The sequence below is a fragment of the Mirounga angustirostris genome, unplaced genomic scaffold, assembly GCF_029215605.1.
Source record: "Mirounga angustirostris isolate CCGP_5_RB_7025 unplaced genomic scaffold, mMirAng1.0.hap1 SCAF_13, whole genome shotgun sequence".
Classification (NCBI taxonomy): Eukaryota; Metazoa; Chordata; class Mammalia; order Carnivora; family Phocidae; genus Mirounga; species Mirounga angustirostris.
The window spans coordinates 103,781,659-103,801,596 of NW_026991721.1; the positions used below are offsets into that span (position 1 = coordinate 103,781,659).

Consider the following 19,938-nt stretch of genomic DNA (forward strand, 5'->3'; position numbering starts at 1 on the left):
AATACTCAGGATGATATAACTATGATTATGCCCATGATGTTTACCCTAAAGCCTGTACTCCCAGAATTCATTCAGGTCTCCTTTTCGGCAGTGGCTCCGAGTTTCAAATGACAGCACAGCCCATATGCATTGAGGGTAACTCCTAGTTTTCAGAAGCCTTTCTAGTATGGGGGCAGAAGGGATGGGAGCGTGAGCGACTGAATGGAAGGAGAATGAGAGAGAGAGAGAGAGAACAGGAATGAGAGAAAACGAAACAGGTGAGTGGGGGAGTTGATTGGAAAAATGCACATCCATATTTTTGAGATAAACAAGACACTTGTATTTGCACCAGAGAACATTGCTGATGGGAAATATTGACAAGTATTTCCACAAATTCAAACACACTCAAACACACACACACACACAGCAGACACCACTGAGTACCACAATATACTCAGAAATTCTTCTAAAACAAGCATAACGGTAATCATGCCAGAAATAATAGGAATCAGTTACGAAGCTAGTACACTGAACCAAAATATACTCGTAGTTTTGCTGTCAAAACAAGTTTGTTTTGCAAACCAAAGCTGTCTAAACCTGGGGAGAATATTATCTCAAAGTATCCCTGGTTCTGTGCGACTCAAGTACTTTTTATAGGCTACACCCTACTCTCACTTACGTAAGTGCTCATTTTAAGGAAATGAGGACTGTTTTCCTAAATATCTTACACTTATACTAGTTTGCTTTTCTCTGAAAGAGCTGAACACTGAAGAAACTGCTTGTTTTACACACATTAAAATAGAACGCAATGATCTTAAAGGATAGGCAGGGTGAATAACCACTTAATGGAAAATCAATTATGTAAAATTAAGTTTGCTTTGATCACAATTAGTCATCAATCTCTTACATATTTATCTTGTTGATATAACATTATACTAGAGTTTGGTATTCACAGGAACATTTGATGGTTTTTAAGAACACATTGTACAAAAGGAGGAATTGAGATAACCGCAAAATAGTTAACTAAGGACAAATTCAGAATGTTGCAAAGTATGATATTTTAGTAAATCACTACTATTAGGGCAATCATTTGTTACCTTTTAAAATTTCTTAGTACTTAACAAACTCCTTTACACATAAATAAGAATGACACATTCATCCATCATCAAAGCTCAACTTTTTTTTTAATTTTGGGGACTGGTGAGGATGGAGTTGGGATGTGGGCATGCAGATGGTACAGGGGAGGGACAGCTAAAATTTATTCTAAATTCTAGAACAGTGGAGGGAAAAGATTTTCCCCTCTCAGGGCTGGGGTGATGAGTGTGCTAGAAAGGAAAGGAGAGAGGAAACAAAATGTAGCCTTCATCACATTACAACTTGCACTTTCCACCAGCAGAAGCTTATGTTTCCAGAGTTCCAAGTCTCCAGGAGAGCTCAAGATGACATTCTCCAGAGGTCAGGGGAAAGGAACCTGTGGGTTGTAACGAGGGTGACCATATGGACTGTGTTTGGGGAGGACCAGGTATCCAGGTGTAGTAATTCACTGCACCCATTTTCACTCTCTTAAGTGTCCTGTGTGTACCATACTTTACATGGTCACTCCAAGTAATAATGGAAATCAACTCTGATGTGTAACATGTTTTCTAAGGGAAAATGCTCCAGCTTACAATTGAACTTGGAGACATAAAGTGTACAGTCAGAGATTGCCTATATTTAGTAATTCCCATAAGGCCCAGTAACACTGCTTTCTGGTCCCCCCTCCTTGTTTTCATTTTGTTTTTCTTGAACCTGAACTATCCCCCAAGTTATTGTGCCTTCCAATAAAAAGCACGCTATAATTGTACTACATCACTGCTTAGGACTGTTTCACTCACTCACTCATTAAGTATGGACCGCCCGGTGTTTGCTGGCTACTAGTCTAGGATCGGTGATACACCTGTCACGGAGCTCACATCTAGTGGGGCTACAACTGGCACACCTTTATTTACTGTCTGGCAGAGTAAGCACTGTGGAGAAAAACAGATCCAATAAGAGTGTGCAGGGTAGGAGGAGGTGAAGGGATCAGGGAAGCAAATCACAAAGCTATTAGGGGCGCCAAGGGCAAAGGAAACAATCAGCTTAGCGTACCTGAGGAACAAGCAGGAGGGCCTGGTGTTAAGTAAGTTAGTGGCAGAACCGTGGGATGCAGACCAGAGAGGAAGCCAGGAGCTGGACCATGTATGGACTTTGTAGTTTCGTGAATAAGACAGGGAAGGCCTTTGAGGGTTGGGTTCTCAGCAGAGGGTTGATATAACAGGACTTATTTTGAAAGGCTCATTCCGGCTACTATACTAAGAATAAACTGAGGTGGGGGGATAGGCAAGAAGGATGAGAGAAGGGAGATAAGCAGGCTAATTAGAAGGTTATTAAAATTACTAGTCCACGGTAGAGATGATGGTGACTTGGATGGAAATGATAGTAATGAGGCTAGTACAAAATGGCTGGATTCCGGATTTTATTAAGAAAGTATTTTTAAATAATTTTAGATTTACAGAATCTTTGCTAAGACAGGAGAGAGTCTGCATATATCCCTCATCCTTTCCCCAGTTATTAATATCTTATGTGTATTTGTCACAACTAGGAAACCAACACTGGCATATCACTACTAACTAAACTATAGCCTTAACTCGGATTCATCAATTTTTCTGGATCACTTGGAAGGCAAAGGCAACAGGATTTACTGATTAACTGTGATGGAGTTGAAGAGTGAGACGCTAAGGGCATCTCTAAGGCCTCACCTGAGCAACTGGAAGGATGGAATAGTCATTTTCTCGGATGAGGGAAATGGGGAAAAAACTGAGGAGATAAAAATTTGGGGTTTGAATTTGGCCACATTAAACTTGAGATTCCAACTAAAAACTCCAGTGTCCAATAGGCAGTTGGTTATAAGAGCCCTGGTCTCAGGGAACAGTGCCTATTAGCTGGAGAGGGATTTTTAAAATAGAACCATGAGAACTTGATGCTTAATTGTGTATGATGAGTACGGAAGAGGCTAAAAATAACTCCCAGTTTCTAGGCAAGAAAAGACAGGCAAATGATGACAGAAGTTTTTCAATTTTAACCTTCTCCTAATTAATATCCACATTTTACCATAATCCTCTATAATGAAGCTAAAAATCTCAACTGTCAAAATTTCAGTAATGACCTTTAAAAATTAACACATTTTGCAGAAAGTATTATTTTAAAAAAACAGGATATATATCAAATATATCAAACTTCTCTTAGTAAAAGAAATAAAAATCCTTTTGGCAGAACTAAAGATAAGAAACTACAAAACTGAGATTTTAAAGTTTACTTGCATACAAATATATTTAAGCATTCATGCCTTCATTTGTGCATTTCAGACTAACATGCATGATCTGCAGTCTGTTCAGAGTGAAATGCAGAACGAAACTTAATATTCTTTCAGAGGGGGAAAATATTTTTTAAAAATCAGATGTTAATGGAAGTTAATCAATGAAAATACAGAATAAACTGTGACAAAAAGAACTCAGGCACCTCTGTAACAATTCACACTTGACAGAAGACCCGCTGACATGTCTTATTCCAAATGAGATGTTTCTGAAGTTTAAATATCAGTATTTTCAGCTCTGGACGTTAAACAATGGAAAATACTTTCTCAATTCAGTTCCTTCCAAAGAGAAAGTGAGTGATAAAAACTATCACAGGCCGTGACAGAACATAATGGCAACTTTATGCCCTGGCCTTGCTGAGTAAATGGGCTGGAATTTTACAACAAAACCAAAAAACTACCTTGAAAAAGAATCAGGACGTATGCATAAGGCTTTCAACAAAAAAGTAAATTCTTCAAGCAATTATTTGGGTTTTCCTTGAACTCTGCATCTGACGCCTCCCTTCCACTCCATCACTATTATTACCTCTTGCCCAGACTTTTGAAAAGGCCAGTTGGCTAAGCTCTCCTGCCTACTCATGGATCTAGCAGGCAGAAAATGTGAGCTTAATTCTTTAAACTTGAGACAAGGGCTTTACCTTTCTAAATCTCAGTTTCTTCATCTGCATGAAGGCAATAAATACCTCCTTTTCCTGATCTCTGAAGGTTACTATTGAGAACAAGTTAAATAAGGTATGTGAAAGTTAATTATGAACTATTACAGAAACTTGTTAGGGGATTACCATCCTATCCTGGCACACGAACATAATCATGTTATCACCGTGACACAAATTCTTCAAGTGCTTTTTGTTGCTTGTTAGGTTAAGACAAGTTCCTTGGCCTGGCACTTGAGAACACGTGCAGCAGAATCACTGCAATACATCCCCCTCTGGCATTCCATCCTCATAAAATAACCCACTTCCAACTCACAGGAGACCAGCGTTTATCAGGAGGCACATCTCATCAGTGAGTCAGGAAGTCACTGGGTAGACCGTGACTATCATTTTTCAAAAAGGAAGTAGAATAAGTATATGACCCATGATAAATTTAAGTATCATTTTGTGAAATTTACCTTTCAGTGTAGTATGTACCTGTTACTGGGAAGGGATGTAAAATGAGTTTCTATTTGAAGGTCCTGGCAGGAAAGCGGGGGGAAAGCCTGCAGTGAACCCCACGTCATGGCCTTCCACCATGGGCCACACCGGTCACACTCCCTGCACCCAGACTGCCCTTCTGCCTCAACTTTCCAGGTCTCCTCTTCTTATCTGAAAAATGGAGGTAACACAAAGAGCCATCCCACAGTGCCGCTATGAATCGCAGATCAAACTCCTCTGTTCCTAGGTACTACACCAGATGAGGCACCACGAGCCTTTCTCTGCCTTTTCTTCTTTTCTGCCTGCAAGCCCATACAACAAGGTAAAGTAGTATCAGTAGACTTAAGCTGCAAAGTTAGGCGTTTCCAATTGCCTTGTGTCCCAAGCTACCATTCATATGAAAGAGTCCTTTAAGTCACACCACATATGGAGGCTCCCTGAAGAAAGACTATAACTTCATATTTCCTTGATGTCTGAAGGCAAAAATCACAACCATCAGGACTGGAGCAGAGTGGTACCCTCTGGGTCTACTGAGACTGCTGAGGGCTCTCTTTCCCCATACAATGGTGTTTCTCAATCATGGGGTCTGTTTTATTAATGTTCCTTGCTGTTAGGGACCTCATTTCACTGATGAAACGGGAATGTCCTTTAACAAACTACCTGTTCTACTCTACTATTTTATCCTCCGTAGTTCCATAACCCACAAAACTATGTTTGTTAGGATGTGACTACAATGCACACCAGTGTGGAAGGGGTGCGGGCCTTCCCTGGAGCCAGAGCGCATGTGCTCAGTGCCCAGGTCCTGCGACTCCTACACGAATGGCACATTACAATTAACGGACGTTCAAGAACACTTACCTTGATTTATTGCTCCAAATGGCTCTCTTCCTGGGATGCTCTTTTTTGAATCCTGTAAGTCAGAAATAACCTCTCCAACTTCCGAATTGTTTGCACCTTGTTCACTCATGAGTGGTTCTGCTACTATAATCATGTCCAATATTTTATCTCTTTTACTAGATCTGCCTTCCAGAACAGAAGTTAAGTGCAAGATTTGAGATGCAGATAGTCACTTACTGAATGTCAGTCCTAGGGCAAATATATTTAATTTCTTTAAGCTCTAGGTCCCTCATCTGCCAAAATGTGTTGAGAATACCTACCTGTGAGTACTAAATAAAATGCCTTCATACGGTATGTGCTACACGGCAGTTTAATACTGGCTATTAAAAAGGGCCCTCTGTTACTGATCCTTATACTCCCTAATGCAGTCAGTGCATGAGAGATGCCAAATTTAGGAAACCTCGGGGCAATCTGACTCCTCTTTCCCAGTCCCCCCATCAGTCAACAATCTTTGACAGTTACATTTTTTAATACCATAAATAAAACGTCTTTTCCTCATTATTCTTACACTCAGTGTGATACACGGGCCCTCGTTACTTAACATCTCAACTCCTGAAATGGTCTCCTGATTTCCTGAGTTGTCCTAGCCCTGCAATCCAACCACACAAGACAAATAAAATTAATCTTGGTAAGATAGATCATAATGATATTCTAATCATCAAGCCATGTCTGTTTTCAGTTCTCCTCTTATTTCATCTCTCTGTAGCATTTAACACTCTTAACCAGGCCCTTCTCTAAACTCTCTCTCTGTACTTCCTAGACCAATACACCAATTTTCCTTCCTCTCCTCTAATCTATCTGATACTATCTTCTCATTTGTCCTCACTGCTTTTCATCTGCCTACCCTGCCAAGGCTACTGTTCCCAAGGATTTGTCACCTGGCTCTCTCTCATCCACTCTCTGGAGTCACACTACAGTGGAATCCTGAATCACTACAGACAAGGAGGTGTGCAACTTTCCTACACTAAAATTTCTTCATCTGTTAAATGGGGATGACAATATTATTACCTATAACTTCAAGGCTAAAGTTCATATCCTGAAATACATTTTTAAAAAATCCATGGAAAGCACTTGAAATGGTCTCTGACACATGGAAAACACAATATAAATGCTTCATTTCTTCCCCTTTGGCTTCAAGCATTATATATGGACATACCTCACAAAACTTCTCCATCATAGCATTCATTACACTGTACTCCTACTTACAAATGTTTTCCATTAGACTTATAGTTCCTTAAGGGCAGGTTAACTCTATCTTGGAATTATGCTGGAGCACACACAGGAGGCACTCAAGAAATATGTATGAAGTAAATGAATGACTATTTCTAGGGTCATGCTACCATTGACACTAAACCTCTCCACAATATCTTCACCACACCCCCCACACTATCCTGAATCAGCCCAAATCTTTAGGCATCCAAGATCCTCTATGATCCACCATCTTTCTCCTTCCTAGCTCTTGCTATTCCGCTTTATGCCAGTAAAAACTGATAGACCTTCTCATATCATAGGCTTGCCCAAAGCCCCAAGAGCATCAGTCAAACCCCCTGCACTATAATGGCTGCAATCTCTTGGTGTATTTCTTTTTTTTTTTTTTTTAAGATTTATTTATTTATTTGAGAGTGAGAGAGAGCAAGAGCATGAGTGGGAGGGGCAAAGGGAAAGGAAGAAAGAATCTCAAGCAGACTCGCCACCAAGTAGCCCAATGCGGGGCTCAATTTCATGACCCTGAGATCACGACCTGAGCCTCTTGGTCTATTTCTATCACTGGTGAAGACGCTACACAGAATAAACATATCTGCAAGCATTATGTAGGAAGGTTAGAAAGGATCTAAAAATGATAGAGAATAATTTATCAACTTCTGAATAAAAAAGGACATCAGAATTATAGAGCTGAAAGGAGCCAAGCAGAACATCCAGTCCAAAACACTTTAAGCAAGTTGAGAAATGTGCTCAAGGCCACCCAGTGATCTATTGGTGGCACAGAAATCAGGCTCCCAGTCCACTGGATCCTCTGGGTCAACAGTGATTCCATCTAACAAACCAGGGCCACTTCCTCCCAGTGTGGTCACTTCCAGGCCTCTCTCTCTCCTCCAATGAGCTGAACAAACATAGGACTTCCATGCACATGCCATGGAGAAGCCAAATCCTGGTGGTCTCCATCTTTTACAACACAGCTCTCCTACTCTCACTCCCTTATACCCCAGCATTAGTTTAGAGGCGGTTCGTGAGACTTCAGGGCAACAACAAAAGGAGATTTTTCTCCGATGCCAACCTACATGCAGTCAGACACACTGAAGGAGAACTAGAGTTCTGGGTTCAGACTGGGTTACAGACTGACTCAAGAGACTAAGCTAGCATACATTCTGCCATAGTGGCATAAGCCAAACCAAAAACAGAAAAGGCTTAGCAGCTCAGGGTTGTATGCAGGTACAAAAGTGTGCATCTGGCTTTAGACCAGTGGCTCTTAAAGGAGTGGCGGTCATACCTTAATTATACACTAGGTACTGCATGAGTGCATGCAAATAAGCCCCCTTTCCCAGAGCTTCTGATGGGAGGAGGGTGAGGAGGAGCTAAGTACCTGCATTTTGAGACATCTTTCAGTGATTTGGATTCAACACACTCCAGTCTTGATGGAGCTACTGGTTTAGATCTTAGCTAATTCAGGACAAGCCTGCTAAAAAGGCAATATGTAAGTAATACTGATAATGATGACTGACATTCTTTACAGTGACTCATAGCTCTCCAAGCCCTTACACATTCATTGTCTTTGCAAGAGACCTGGAAGACTGACAACGCAGACAACATCACTGCTGTTATTCTACTAAAAAGGAAACTGAGGCTCAGAGGAAAGATGGCTGCCCTGGAGTCTGGAGCTTACTGGCAAGAACAGACCCTGGGTTGTCTATTTCCAAATCTCATGGTCTTTGGGGGAGAGCTCTAACAACCGGGCAGTTAGTGATAAAAGCTGACTTTAAACCCCAAATCTCTGATCTAACATTACTGATGAACTCACAATGCACACTGTATTATCATTCACTCTTAATTTTCCCTTTTACTTAGATAGAACTTAATATTTTTTCTTACTGTCACTTTCTGTTATCTTCAGAGGAATGTCACAAAAATACCATGTGTCAGCTGTACTGAGAAGGGCAAAAATCTCAGGGTTGGATGGATGCCAGGAGGCGGCAATCAACAGCAGTCATGTTTAGAATTTAGATAAGAATCATGTTAAAACCTTCTCATTTCCAAAGAGAGCTGCACTAATATAAATAAATGGATAAGCTTGAGAGTGTATATCATTTCCAACTGAAGGAAATGAGAGGACTTTATGAAATAAAAATCAAATGTGTCTGTAGTAAGGAGGAAAACTGATGTACAGAGCTGAAAATCAAGATGGGTAAAATAAAACAACTGGTCTTAGTTCTAGCAGTGATTAGAGACAGACAAGCAGTATGATTCTTGATAAAGGAACTTTTGGATCATGAATACACTATTTCTGCAGCATTTTCAAAGCTTAACATTTGATCCAGAATTGCGAGAGATTTACTCCTTCAAGTAAGATAAAGTGGAGCTACAGTTTTAACAAAGCCTACTTCCTCCTTGACACTATAAACTCTTACTACTGGACCAGGTACATGACAGATGCTGAATAAGTACCTGTCAAATGATATTTATCTGTAGATGGTGAAAGGGAGTGAACACTTAATTCACATAAGATGTGCATGGAAAGTACCGTATCTGAATATCTCTATAGCAAGAACGAGATAAACCAAATGAAAAAAGCCTACTCATGGAAAGATAATCACTTCTTTGATAAAGTAAGCCTTCAAGTTCTGAATATTTCTCAATTTCTGTGGTCAGTTATGCATACATTCCAATTTATGAAGTTACAGTAGTACAAGCAGGGACCATTCATACCAACGTCCATTTCATCAACCTTTGTGTTCACTATTCGAAATAAAGTCCAATTTCAACAGCTCCCAGGGTTCTCTCCGCTGTCGGGAACAGTAGAGAAGTGGACAACATTCTAAAGCCACCAAAACCCTAATAATTTGGTGTAGAAAATGGAAAGTTCATTGGGGTGGTGAGGAGGTTAAAGGTGTCTGAAGGGCACAATGATTACTATGCCCCTTTTAGAAAATACACATTTTTCTTTTTCTTTTGCATGGGAATCATAAGAATATTATTTTCTCATTTTGGAGAAACTGTTTTATGAGTTTTAGGAGGTAAAATATAATACTTCTTGGAACAAGTAGATTTAAAAAGGAAATGTGTTATTTGAAGGATATAAATTATTAATTTTCTTTCATAGCTTTCATAAAACATGGATGACTCGAGGGACAAAGGCTCCCAATAGTTCTGGAGTTATAAGCGTTATCCATAATACCCTATATATTCCTAAATCCACAAATTAAAACATGTACATTGAAAGCACATACAGAGATCTAGTATACCACTCCATTTTTCAAGATAACCTTTTTAAGTATGACCTATTATTCAGGAAAGTACAACAAACTGTAAGCACAGAGCTTGACGAAATTTCATAAAGAGAATACCTCCATGTATCCACCACCCAAAGTAAGAAATCAGAACACTCCCAAGGTCTCCAACAGCCCCCCTCACACTTGTTTTCTCAGTAATAATTCCCTCTTTTCCCCAAAAGTAACCCCACTATCCTGTCTAATCTCCAATGTTGATTTTACTTTAAAACAAATAAACAAAACAAAACAACTTTATATAAACGGGATACTATAGTATTTACTCTTTTGTGTCTAGCTTCTTTTGCTCAATATTTGTGAAATTTGTCCTTGTTACTGCAGGTAGTAATAATTCATAACTGTATATAATATCCTATTGTATCCATATGCAGAATTTATCTACTCTACAATTTGGGTTAGTTCCAGAATCTGAGGATTATGAACAGTGCTGCTCTAGGAGCATCTCTTAGGAGACCTCTCTGTATCCCTCTTGGGTTTATACCTAAGAGGGCAAGTGTGGGGCCCTGGGTAGGCATATGTCCAGCTTTGCAGACACTGCCAAACATCTCTCCCAAGGAGTTGTGCTATTTGTCCAGAAAAGCTCAGGGGGATACTCTGATTTTGCACCTAAATATACAGTGATTTAGGACAAGAAACAGAGATAAGTTCCAGATCTCATAATTTAATACCACTCTCTCCTGAACATTGCAGATAATGCTCAAGGCAATCAGGCTGAGATTTATTAATGTACAATCTGAAGGACAGAAAACAGATCAACACTTCAACAGTACCAGAAGACCTCTGCCTTTCAGGTCCTGAGACAGAAACCAGAGGGTTTTTTTAACCTTCTAAATGAGGTGTATGACCTTAACCAAGTCACTTACTTACCTAGCTTCTCTGTAGTAAAGCTTTTTCAATTGTCAAATGATCGTAATGCTTCCACTTATTACATAAACCGATAAACCTTGATGGAAGCATTTTGAAAAGGATAAAACACTGTGATGGTGTCGACAATCTACAACAACACAGTCTATAAACAGCAAATTCTAGAGTTCTCTTCAAGTCAAGAAACTTTTGGATCCTGTAATATATATCAATAATAAAGAGCTACTAAGCAAAGGGAGAGATATTTCAGTGCAAAACACTGGAGACACCTGGCTACAACTTTGCCCAAAGAAAGAAAACATGGCAAACAGGAATTAGTTAATGTTGCTGGTAACAATAACTGCAAGAATAACAATAATAAGATTAGCTTATTAGAGCTTAATGGTCACAAAGCATTTCATATAGAATAGAGGATTGAAAAAAAAAAAAGGTGTCAGTGAGAAAGACAAGTTCTCAATGCTATTTTCAGTACATTCGATTATCTCCAGGAGCAAATTCTTCTAGCCACTGTTCTCTTTTGAACGCTGGCTTATAGTGCTCCAACACAAGTCTTTATGGCGTCGAGAAGGGGCAGGAAAGCTTGGCTACTCTACAGCTCGCTCACAACACCACAGTAAGTTAAAGTTCACCCCCCAAAAGAGCTTTCCTTATTCACAAAAAAAGTATTTCACACAGCACTAGTGGATACCAGAAATATTTGAAAATTAGGAATCAGCTTCATTCTCTCACCCATCTCCAAAATCAGGAATGGTCTTTAGGACTGAGCATAAAACATATCCCCATTTTCTTTTTCCTATACTCACATTTCTTTTTTGTTTCTACTATTCCCTTTTCCCAACTTCCTCAAGAAGACTGAGGACAGTCTTCCTGTTAAGAAATACTGGCATCCTCTTCCTCCCTTGTTCTCCCTGCCACTGATGGTCTTAAATTCTAAGTGTTGCAAGTACGGCTGATGCCATTTACACACCATTCTGTTTATCTCCATCTCTTCTGATAAAAAAGGACACTGAACACCACCAAACTATGTACAAGGTGACAATTCTACATTTGGTGTGTCATTTAAGAAAAGATAAGAAGGTACTATGATTTTAGCAATACAAGTTCATATTTTGATCATCTTAACAGCCTTTACATACTTTTAAGTTATTATTTATATATATCATATATATACATATATATATGATATTTAGAAATTCATTCTTGGGATAGCCAATGTTGGGTGTTTATGAGAATCTGAAAAAATCTCTAGCAATAACATGGAGAACCCACAAAGATTCTTGTACCATACTCTGAGAATCATTAAAATCAAGATTTATAAGTAATTATCTATTCCTAGTATAAATGAAAGGATTCAGAGTTGTGAAGCAAAATCTTAACAAGAAAGGAAAAAAGGACCCACATGCACTTTTCCCCCCAGTAATTTGAGATTTATGTATACTGTAAGAAATTACGACAGTATAATCTCCCAAAAGACACTAACAGCTTTACAGCCAAAGTTGTCATGCACATCATTAGTGAATGGTAATATGTATAAAAATATGGGCCAATGATTCTAAGCATCAGCCTCCATAAACATGATGGCCACACACACACACACGTACACATGCTCACAATGGTTTCTACAAAGTAGGGTATGTGTTAATGACCACACAATTACCAACTGACCACAATGATTCAGACAGTTAATTTGTTCTGTTAGAGAAGATATTTCTACAAACCACCAACTCAGCATATAAATGTCAAATTATCTCTAACCCGAGATTAAGCAGAATAAAGCACAATGAGTATAAAGGGCATCATAGGGACTGACTTACTCTGTTTTGGTCCAATCTGTACTCAGAGTCCTATGTATTGGAATGGACCTAAAATGACCACTCAAATGAGCAGAGTCCATTAGAGCATTTAACAATACAATTATTATTAACATATAGAAAGGGGTAATATGTATGTACATAAGTGGGTACGTATATACCCACACATATACAGACACGTATATACACATATACATATATGTGTAAAAGAGTAAGAGAGGGAGCATAAGCACATGAGTACTTTTTGGAGCATCCAATTCAAATGTTTTGAGTCTATTTTCCCTAAAATGCTATCCGGTTATAACATTTTATTTTGCATGTTTTATAAAAGAAACAACATTCTTTAAGAAGTATTAGAAGAAACACCTGAATTAGTCATTAAAATTCTGTCTCAAAAATTCTGTCTCAAATTAACCTGATATTGCAGTGCAAGTTTAAAAGCAACAAGCCTGACTTGTTTTCTGAAAAATTCCTTCTTGTTCTCAGGGTTCACAGCTTGCAAAGTACAGGTTTACAATCACCCTTAATCTTAACACCCACTGCTCAGCTCTCAGTTGTTATGAATTAGGAGGTAGACACAGACCTGGATCTGAGTCCTAGCTTTCCCATGGTCTAACCACATCTGAATTAGGTTGTAATTATTCAGGCAAACCATGTTCAAGACCACCAAATACAATATTCACCATAATGCTGCCAACAGAGAAGTTTTAACAGAATTCCCTGTTTGGGTTGATCAAAAATATTTATGAGCAAGGTACTAGCTGACAGAGTGAAGTCACAACTTCTACGAGGTTAAGGCAAGGAAGGTGAGAATCAGGATCAAACTGCTACAGATTATCCCTTCTTACCACCGGTAAGATAGGGGAGCTCTGTATATTCTAAGTTAGATAAAAGAAGGGAAGAAAAGGAAAACCTTTAGGTACATATTAGGACATTTCGACCTTTAAGATTATTAAATTCTTAGCAAACAGAGTATTGGTCAAATATTCTAAAGAGATGCAGACCACCTGCAAATCATTACATTCTGTTTTAATATTAAGATCTATAACCTTAGCATAGGTTAATGGATTTGTTAGCACTTACGTGTTAATGCTGTGTCAGTCACAGACTCCTTGAAACCCAGGAGCTGGACCCATAGCAGCAATCTGAAGAGCCCTGGGCATCATGGGTGCAACCAGTCTGGCACAAATTTAAATGGGTGTGGTGCAACTCCACGGTATTCTATGGGTCCAGCCCCTGTTTCTTAGTACCTACTGTAAGATGGAACTAAATGTAGATAAAAAGAGCGACTTCAGGAGAAAAATCGGTTTACTTCCAACGTCTGCGTTAGCCTTTATGATTCTTATATTCTTTATGCTCTTTACTGCTTTAGATATAAGGTGACAACATGGCCCAACGCTTATGCGTCAAGGGTTTGAAGTCCTGTATGTCTTAGCCGCGGATCTTCAGAAAGTTGCATAAATTTCCTAAACCTCAACTTCCTTCTTTACAAGATGCAGATAATAACACCAGTTAACTCACAGTGCTATTTGTAAGGATTAAAGCAACAATGTCCACAGAGCCTTTAATCACAGTATTTGTAACACAGCACGCAATCAATGAATGACAGCAGCTACTAACTACTGTTGTGTTTTACAATGTCCATAAAAATTATACCGCAAACTCATGTTCCTATTACCATTCCTATGTATTCTCCAGGAAAAAAGGGGGATATTCTTTACAAAAATCTTTTTGATAAATTTAACATTGATGCTACTGAAACTTTCAGTATTACTTGGGTTACAGTCTTTAATAAGTGTTGAGACTGTGACTGAGAGTACAGTATTAATAACTTGCTTTTATTATATTTTTATACATGATACCTTAATTAAATCTAATAAAATTCTAAACTACATGCAGTGCTCTTTGGTATTTCCTATACTGTTATACCGGGGGGAAGGGAGGTTAAGGTAGAATGAAAAACACACGTAAGCACCCAGAGACCTAGGGGTTAGCCAGTTATTTAACTGTTCAGATCTTAGAAGAATCACCTATTCATAAAACCCTTCACTTCCCCATTTGAAAAATAATGATTTGGAATACAAGAGTCTTCTCTTTAAAGGTTTGTATTTTGGGGTGGGAGTGGGGAGGTGGGAATGGAGAGTTAGCTTTTCATGGGCACAGATTTTTGTCCAGGATGAGAAGGTTCTGGAAATGGGTAGTGGGGGTGGTTGCACAGCAATGTGAATGTAATTAATGCCAAACAATGCACTTAAAGATGGCTAAAATAGTGAATCTTATGTATATCTTACAGCAATAAACAATATTCTAAAAGAATTTTTAAGGCTGCACCCTGTATCCCATTAAGCCATTCCTTCACCCACTCAAACATTTATCAAGTGCTTATCATGAAACAAGCACTGTGAGGAAGACACCAAGAACAAGACTTAGAGCTGAGCAGGAAAAGACAGACACGTATCCAAGTAAGTGCCATAAGCCATCAGACGCTGCATACAGGAGACTGAAGTGGGAGTTATAAAAGCGGAGGTCCATTTTATCTGAGGTGGTCAGAAAAGTGTTCATAAAAGGGAGGAATCATAGGCTGAGTCTTAAAAGATCAGCATGTATTCACCATGTGGAAGGTATTATAACCAGCACTGTTCTTTCTCCCATAGTTAACTTTAAATCTTCATGACTGGAGGACAATTCTCTGACATGGGAGACTAAAAGCATCTCTTAAGTGATCCACAATAGTTCAAAGTTCAAATTTAGTACTCCCCTTCTTTATTATCAAGAAAGAAAGAGAAGGGGAAGGAAGCGAAGGGCAGGGAGGGGAAGAGAGGGAAAGAGAGGGGACGAGAAGGAAAAGGAGTCATTACATTAATAGCCACGCAAACCAAACCAACACTAGAATCACAATAAAAGCTAAACCTATTTGGGTTTTCATTGCTCACTTTGGTAGATATTAAAGGGGAAAAAGCATGTCATCTAAAAGACTCTGTGTTGTTTATTTAAAAAGGAGAAAGATAGCGTAGTGGATCTTACTATAGCACTAAAGCAAGGTATTATTTGAGCAGTTTGCTCTGAGAAAGAGAACAACTCATTTAGGGCACCATTAAATCAGTGATTGTCTCAGGGGCAGCAAAGGGCAGCTTAGAAGGGTTCAGTCCCTTCAAATGTGAGAGCAATTTACTTTGAGGGAGGACCTTTGCTTTCTCTGGGAACTGGGACTATTAACAAACCTATGTTTCCATTATCCTGTTTTTAATTTTACCAAAAGTTGTTTGGTTCAAAATAAACTGACCCTCTAGAGCCCTTGAAATCCTAACCATATTAAAAACAAAGTAAGAGACCAGTAAAATGTCAAAACTATGAAATGCCAGAAAAAGGGGAAAAAATGGGGAGGGGGGTGCAAGGGTTATATGAAACACATGGAATGAGGAGAAATTTCCCCCCAAAATGAAAAATTTTAATTTGGTGTCAGTCAATAAAATGCTGCCAAAAAGGAATAAATACAAAGGTTTAGGACCTAGGAATGACCATTACCAACATTTATTCTTTCTTTTTTTTTTTAAAGATTTATTAACATCTCTTTGTAGCTCTGTAAGGAAAGATAACCCTTCAGCAGATAAGACTGCAGTAAGACGTGAGAGAAAACAAAGGAATTCTCCACGAATGTCGAGAAAGGCTGAGGACCCATATTAGGAAATGCACTGAGTACAATGCACACATTTTTGTTACGTATCTCGGCTCAGATCACGGTTATATGGGAGCACAAAAATGTAAATATGATTACAAGTGACTCTGTCATATACTCCCTTCATTTTACATATGGTGATAAGAAGCCAGAGGGGAAACGACATGTCAGGAGGCACCCAGCAACACGGAGAGAGCCCACTTCCTAGTGTCAGCTCAGAGCTCTCTCTTCATGGATTTGCTATTAGTCATTTTCTACAAGCAGCTGCCAGCCCACGTACATAAGTCAGGTTTGTTTTAAAAGGGTAAAAAGTAACTTATCAAGAAGGAGCATGGAGCAGTAACAGTACCAGGGTATGAGGTTGCAGAGAGCACGAGTACACATGTCATTTCTGCCACCGAGGAAGCCAGTGATAAGGGGTAAGTCATTTACTTGCTTCTAGACTTAATTTATTTAATATTAAGTATGTATGTATTTAAGAAGAGCCATTATTTCAAACAAAAGCTCCCCTGGAAGCTTAGTATATACATGAAGGAAAAAATGGAGCTGCTCTGACTGAAGTCAGAATGGGAGCCCAGGGTCCTGCCCCAAATACCTCTACAGAACACCTAGGCACTCAATGTACTGTTTACAACCCAAACTACTGGAGTAGATCAGTGGAGGCCACACTCTTAAATGTCATGGACCAGGAAAAGTTCAAAAAAGATTTCAAAGGATGGACAGAGGGTTTTTGCTTTGTCGAGTAATGACAATTAAAATCATCATTATTTCATAAATAAAAGGATATTCCAAAGTCAAAAAAAAAAAAAAGAGAGAGAGAAGGTCCTCTCAGAATGAATAAATACAGCTGTATAAAACTATTAGTGACCAGAAAAAAAGATATGATAGACCAGTGGATGAGGAAACCACTCTAGACCATCTCTCAGGCCTACTCATGTTCTAAAGTTACACAACTCCTACTTCTTTGGATCCTATATCCTCAAAGAACTAACTGTACCACCTCAGGTATCCAAAAAACTGTTTCCCAAGTCTACTATTTGTTAAGCAAATAAATAAAGTGTCTCAGGGTCACTTTATTGCCTTATTAAACAAGGCAATAAAAACCAGAGAAAATTAAGCTAAAGTTTACAACTATAAAACTTCAATCTCAGAAAAGGCCATCACTTTAGTTATTTTGATATAATTTCCCCCATGCCTAAAAAATAACTTTACCATCTGTAATATATTCAGGCAAAACGTAAATTCCCAGTGTTTAAGTTCCTCTGAGCTGCTTCCCACTCTTTATTCCTCCACACTCACTGTTCACTTTTACCAACCTCATACTTCTGTTTAATAAACTCTACTTTCTGTTCAAAAGCAGCACAGCACTGAGATATTCCTGGGGATCTGTTTCCTCAAGGTTTGGCACTGTTGTTCCTTTCTTTATACATTTCTGCAAAATCGTTCCAGACATTAGAGGTTGGTACAAGCACTTGTGACCACCAAAGTGACAAGAGGAAATCGAGCTGAAGGATGAGGTGAAGCTGTATTTCCAGGATTATGTCACCTCCCTGAACCTAAAGAGCAATGTGATCTACTGATCATTGCTACAACTGTTTTTTCCACATCTCAGTTTAAAATTTCTAAGTTATAAGAACACACAACATCCTGGTAAAGTAAAAAGTCCATTTTGCAGTTCAAGTATTTCTCTGCTAAACAAAGTTTTGATACTCCAAAGACCTCTATCTTCCGGATCACTAAGCCCCAGACACCCAGAAAACCTCAAGGGTTTCCTATGCGAATCTCAGATCTATCTTTTAACAAAGAGTAGCCTCAGATTCCTGAGAGGTCCATTCCAACTTTGTTTCACTGCACTCCATCTTCAAAGCAATGTTTCTTAGGAAGACTTTCTATGTCGGAAGAGATAACCACCAACCATGCTTTATAAAACTGAAACCTCACATTATCATTAAGCCTTCACCTTTGGGGGGAAATAAAGACAAATCCATTAACTTTCCTTCGAACACTATTTTTTCCAATTAAAAACAATACTCTGCGTCTTCTATGTTCCTCCTCATGGAAGATGATATTGGCTGAATGGAGCACAAAACATGGTCGAGAGAGCCCTGGGAGTCTCCCTCTCTCGCACCGTCAGCTGCTGTGCACCAATTCCCTACAGAGCTCTAAATGGGTATGACTACACGTCCTGCGACAGCAGGTCTGCAAACACCACTTCCTTTCACCACCAAGGCGTCTTCTGACTATCTTGTAGGTCCAGTAATCGAAAGATGCTCTAGCCTGAAGCTGACCAAAGGGCCTCAGAAGGCACAGCCACAAGTCACACAGTGATTATGTGGAAATATATTAAAGAGAGGATAAAGCTTACTTTAAAACTAAATTATCCATCATTTAAAGCACATGCACAAAGACAATAAGGTCACCTGATAATTCACACCATGTATGTCTTCTTAGACATCACAGAACATAGGGCCATCACCCCTTTTTACAGAGTCGCTCCCAATAATATCTTCTGGGTCTGTTTCCAAAGGGGCACCTGAAAAGCCTGAAAAGGGAGCCTTCATCCAACCACTTTTTTTTTTTTTAAGATTTTATTTATTCATTTATTTGACAGAGAGAGACAGTGAGAGAGGGAACACAAGCAGGGGGAGCGGGAGTGGGAGAAGCAGGCTTCCCGCCGAGCAGAGAACCTGATGCAGGGCTTGATTCCAGGACCCTGGGATCACGACCTGAACTGAAGGCAGACGCTTTACAACTGAGCTACCCAGGCGCCCCCCAACCACTTTCATTTGAAAAGAAATGAGCCGCAAAAGGTAGATCCAAGCTAATTCCTCGGGACTCCAACAGTCAGCCTGAATCTGTCACTGCGGCCAGTCCTTGGTGTCTCGTGGAATGTTTGGGTCCTGGCTACAACCCGGCCACTCATCCCGCTGCTCAGATCACCTGGGAGCAGCAGTCGAGGTTGTGAGCATCACTAAACCACAGCCTCTGTCTACTGCGGGCTCCTGGCCTAGCAGCAAAGCCACGGCAGCAGTAGAGCCTCTTCTGTTTATCTCCAGGACAGGCCTCAGTGGTTGGACAGAAACGAGGCGTCCTCATTCCCGGATGTCAGGAACAAGTGGATGACAAACAGGGGTTAGGGAGTGAAGGGTATGCCTGGCTTGGGGAGTTCACTTTAGAGATCTGCCCCAGTGGACCGGAACTGACAGCCATCGCCAGTTTCTCTGTTTGCATCCCAGGTGGTATAGCATCAAAACCAAATACACACGTACGCCAACTGACAGAAAGATGAAAGAAGAGGCACAAGAGGCAGCCCCACGGGTGAGAACAATCTGTGACCTAAACCACCACACAGGTGAAGGCTACAGTGTCAACAAGAATAAAACAAACCGTTTAAGCAATATACACAAATATGCGTGAATACACACAAAGGAAATACACTAAGCAGGTTTTCTCCTGGCTCCAGATTACATCTTTCACTTTAGAATTTTACGTGCAAAGTGAGAGAGCTTCTTAGTGAAATAAGTTTAGTTTTATGCTGAGCATGCAATATTCATAAATATCAAATGCTTTCGTTAGATCTAAAGTTTTCTTCTTAAATTTAAATTTTTCCCACACTAGCCCCTAAGATGCAATTTCAGCGCCGTGACGGTGCGCATCTGCATTTTAAGAGCATACACAGAATCCG

At 39.5% G+C, this 19,938-nt stretch overlaps 1 protein-coding gene across 3 annotated transcripts in view; it reads right to left on the reverse strand.

The window, feature by feature from the left end:
* The window catches only part of DDX10 (DEAD-box helicase 10), a 329,122-nt gene that overhangs the window by 140,981 nt on the left and 168,203 nt on the right, over nucleotides 1–19,938 (reverse strand). The window lies entirely within an intron of this gene.